Source organism: Triticum aestivum, chromosome 6A, assembly GCF_018294505.1.
Source record: "Triticum aestivum cultivar Chinese Spring chromosome 6A, IWGSC CS RefSeq v2.1, whole genome shotgun sequence".
In the NCBI taxonomy this organism is placed as follows: domain Eukaryota; kingdom Viridiplantae; phylum Streptophyta; class Magnoliopsida; order Poales; family Poaceae; genus Triticum; species Triticum aestivum.
The window spans coordinates 103,551,288-103,555,907 of record NC_057809.1 but is presented as its reverse complement, the minus strand read 5'-3'; the positions used below and the strand labels follow the sequence as shown (position 1 = coordinate 103,555,907).

At 44.5% G+C, this 4,620-nt stretch overlaps 1 non-coding gene and 1 pseudogene across 1 annotated transcript; both read left to right on the top strand.

Annotated features, from left to right (window-relative positions):
* Positions 1-1,161: 1,161 nt before the first annotated feature.
* Positions 1,162-1,344, top strand: LOC123132680 (uncharacterized; annotated as a pseudogene).
* Positions 1,345-3,437: 2,093 nt separating this feature from the next.
* LOC123132912 (U2 spliceosomal RNA) lies at positions 3,438-3,634 on the top strand. Its single transcript, XR_006465132.1, has one exon. It is a non-coding gene; the product is annotated as a U2 spliceosomal RNA (small nuclear RNA).
* The last annotated feature ends 986 nt before the right edge of the window (positions 3,635-4,620 follow it).

The following is a 4,620-nucleotide window of genomic DNA, read 5'->3' as shown; positions in this document are numbered from 1 at the left end:
GGAGCATGCACTCATACATTGTTCACACACAAAAGGCTTCTGGGAAGAAGCGTATGCTTGGTTCGGCCTCAGACTTCCTCGTCTTCATCCAGACTTTTGGGCGCGGGATATCACATGTGATCCCCGTTTCACTAATGATGATCGTGCAAAGATCACAATAGTTATGTGGTCTATATGGCACTCCCGGAACAGAATCAAGCACGGCGAAGAGGGAATGAATCCAACGGCAACGCTCAGGGCCACCAAGGAGGCGATTGCCCTCCTTCATCTTCCCCGTCGAGATGCAATGATTTTGCCTGGCTTTGGTTGGAGACCGACTGATGATGGACTTGTCAAGATCAATACAGATAGTGCCTTAAACGTAGCAGATGGCAGGGGCGGTGCAGGAGGGGTGGCCAGATCCTCTTCGGCGCTCCTGGGAACATGGTGCAAACCATATTTGGGTATCTCTGATCCCTTGATTATGGAGGGTTTATCACTTCGAGACGGAGTCCGTTTTGCATCACTTCGAGGATTCTCGCATGTGGTAATGGAGACTGATTGCTTGGAGATGGTGACGCTCTGGAACACTCGCCACAATTCTCGGTCAATTGTGGCTCCTTTATTGTTAGAGATAGGAGAGCTATGTAATAATTTTACTCTTTTTGATATTCAGCATGTAAACAGGTCAGCTAATGTCCCGGCGCATCTTTGTGCAAAGCGCGCTTGCACTCTGAATGTGACCGATAGCTGACTTGAGGAGACTCCGGTTTTTTTGGTGACCAGCCTTTTGGCTGATTGTCCCAAGAATGCCTTCATATGAATAAAAGCTCTCTGGTTTCCCCGCAAAAAAAATTTAACCACTGTTAACTCGTTTACTACTTGACAACTTTTTTTTGAGAACATGTTTACTACTCCTGGGAGTACTTGACAACTAATTATGCCCTACCGTGATCAGGCCATGACTATGAGTTAAGCCACATAATTGCTGGGCTGTTGAGGCATCTGGGCTACTATCTTTAGTTGGGCCAAGAAGTCCAATACGGTAGCAATGGCAGGGAAACGCAGAGGCAGGTTTCTAATGACTCTCCCTGTTAACTTGTTTAGTCCCACCTCGCCCGTGCAAGCAGCGCAGTCGGCCAAGATAGCTATAAAAGGAGGCGGAGGGCAACGCTCTTAAGCATACCTTTCTCGGCCTTTTGGCTAAGATCAAGTGTAGTATCTGTTCTTATCAGTTTAATATTTGATATGTGGGCCATGTGCCCACAACGATATTAAATTTATTTTTTACGGGGGAGGGTCCACCACAGTGGCTTGCCATTGGGGCCCTCAGGTGTTGCAACAGGCCAGGCAGGCGCACCCCAACCAATACAAAGTAAACAAATTTTAGTCCTAATTGCTTTGGCTAACCCTGTAATCAACCATTGTTTTACCCAACACAAGGTTTAAAAAAATATAGGCCTAATTGCTTTGGCTAAATCTACAGTTAACTATTACTGCTATTTTACTAGTTCTGAAGTCTTTGTTTGTGCATAACGAGCTGTTAGTATTGTGGAGGAGTACATAGCAGTGGCTCACACGATGTAGCAATTTTTCTTCTTGACCATCTGTCCCGCCTTAAACCTTCTAGGACCCCATCAGCTGCATCCCCCACCCCCATTTTCCTAATCGTAATGATATGGCATGGTTCCTTAAGACAAAGGAAATCAGAAGCTCTTGCAGGCAGTGTATACTTTGGAGCTGTTCTGAAGTTCTTACTGAACACTTGAATAGTCGCTTTTGTGTTTAACTTGAACATAAAACTTTTTTTGTTGATTGTTTCTGAGATAGCGAACCGCTCATGCCAAGAAGTACTTGAACATAATACTTAGGCCGTTCGGTCATATTACTGCTATGAGAGCAACATAATACTTAGGCCGTCATATTACCCTTATTTTGTGTGGACCTCCACTGTGTCAAGAGTCTGAGGGCAAGAAGAAGTGCAGTTTTCTAGTTTCATGGACAGCGTATCGTGTGAGAACTGAGAACTTGCAGTGTCAGGATGAATTATTCTGACAGAAACGTAATCAGGCTGGCCGCTTGTCTCAATACAATGAACATATATAGTTGGTTATAAGGAGTTGCATTTCTGCGGGGTATATTTCTGTTGTAATATTCCGGAGATGTTGTGTTGACGCGGACCGCACTTCAATTTCTTCCCAGTTAAACATAGGTATTCATCAGCATACAGTTGTTCGGTTCAGATCAAGGAAAACAAAGAAAGTATCGCTTAACGCATGGCTACTAATGGACGAGACTTGCCTGCTCCCCCAGTGTGCGTCCATCCGTGCTCCCGCATACGTGGCATGATTTGATTGGAACAAAATATGTTAGAATAAATCCGAGGCACCGTCGATCATCCGAGGACCAAGCAATCACACGAGCACGACACCGAGATTTGTTAACGAGGTTCACCGATATGGCTACATCCCCGGGGCCTGACTATGGGCGCTCCTCCCCATGACACCGCTACAATACCGCAGCAGGTCGCCCTGGACGCCGGCACAAGCCGCCGGCTTCCCCTGCGTTCCTGTGCTATTATGTTGGCATATGTTACATCGTGTGTCTACCCCCGCTATATATGAGAGGCCTAGGACACAAGTGTCCTATTAGGACACAACTCCTACCCTGTCTACACACAGTCCAAAATCAAGTCCAATTATAACCTAACTTGTACAATAATATTCGACACAACTTTAACAAAATAAGGCCTGGCCCCACCTCATTAAAATCAGGGGGGAGATGATTAGATTAAAAAGAAAAAAGAGAAAAAGACAGCCATAGGATGGAATGGGAGCATGGGGAGGGAGCAGGCAAGCCGGATCCGCTACTAATATTGTTTTGATTAAGAATTAATACACCAAGTGGCTGGCACTCTGTAACCAACATGGACATTGCAGATACTTCTCTGACAACAGTGCTAACTAGGGTAGATTAGACGTGGTGTCAATGGTCTTCACAGGTTCATCAAGTTCTTGAAGTTAAATCCCTGCACACCCAAGTGAAAAAGGTTTGCTTTTATTATATTAAATAAAATAAACTAATTTAGGAAACGTTGCTAACCCAGGCTAAAATATGAATCATCCGGTGGGACTGCATGCTAGCAATGGTTTTTTTATGGGAAGCATTAGTTAGTTAATCATGTCGTTTTGGCTACTTGACAACTTTGATTATGTACTATCATGGTCAGGCCATGAGTATGAGTTAAGCCACATTATTGGGCTGTTAGGGCATCTGGGCCACTATCACTTAGTTGGGCCAAGAAATCCAAAACAGGAGAACCAGTAGTGAAACGCAGAGGCAGGTCTAATGACTCTGTTAACTTATTGGGAACTCTTGTTTAGTCCCACCTCACCTGCGCAAGCAGCACAGTGAGCCAACCGAGCTATAAGAGGAGACCCAGGCCAGCGTTCCAAAGCATACCTTTCTCGGCCTTTTGGCTAAGATCAAGTGTAGTATCTGTTCTTATCAGTTTAATATCTGATATGTGGGCCATGTGCCCACAATGATATTAAATTTATTTTTTGTGGGGGAGGGTCCACCACACTAGCTTGCTAGTGGGGCCCTTGTGTGTCGCCTGGGTGTTGCACTATTGCCCAGGCCAGGCGCGCCCCAACCAATATAAAGTAATCTTTTTTTTATCTTGAGGATGAGTATCAAACAATGTTTGGTTTGATGATAACAGAATAGCTCTTTGTCTTGATAGTTGTCTCTTTCTTCTTCATTTGCATTCCAATGGCCATTTATAGCCTAATGGAGCTGGTTCTCTGTTATATGAATCAGTTAGATTTGTAGTGATTTCTTGTTGCTAGGTGCATCATCGTCAAGGATGTTTTTTCCCCACTTGGGAGCAACATCTAGAATATATTTTCCTATGAACGTGTCAGATTGCCTATGTGCTTTTAGAGTTGAATTTCCGAATATTTGCAACTGATGACTTTTCTGCACTATATTCAGTTCAATAGATAGCACTGCACCCCTATGTCAAGAATGCACTTTCAGAGTTGTACCGGTGATTGTACTTGTGCAAGGCGAACTGAAATTGAAATTTCTCATGTGCACCTGCAAAAAGGAGATGTCCTGCACCCCTTTGTAGCCGTTTTGGAGTTCTTACCCGAGTAAGTCGCTCTTGTCCCATTAAGTTCGACGCGATCCCAGCTCCCTGGTATATCAATGGTGTGAAATGCTGCTAGCGTGTCGAGGCAAAAATAAAACAGACGCTTGTGTTGTGCCTTGGCTGGGTACTGCAGCTCGAGTGGTCTACTCAAGTAAGACTTCAGAGTCTGACGGTAAGAAGAGGTGCAGTTTTCTAGCTTCGGCTCTTCTCCCAGCGTATTGGCATTGCCTGTTGCATACATCTCTCCTTCGGGCTTCATCGGTGCATCATTCTTAGAGCATGGATTGCAGTGGCACCATGACTGATTCCTCTGAGACGTGTCGGAGTTGGGCTCATCAATTTAGTTGAACATTTCTTTGGGTTATACTAGTTCTGTTCTAGTAATTCCTAGATGATGTTATGTTGTTGATGCTGTTCTTCGGGCTAAGATATGAATTCTCAGATGAGCTGCCATGTGCTAGCAGTAGTTCTTCATTTTTTGCTTG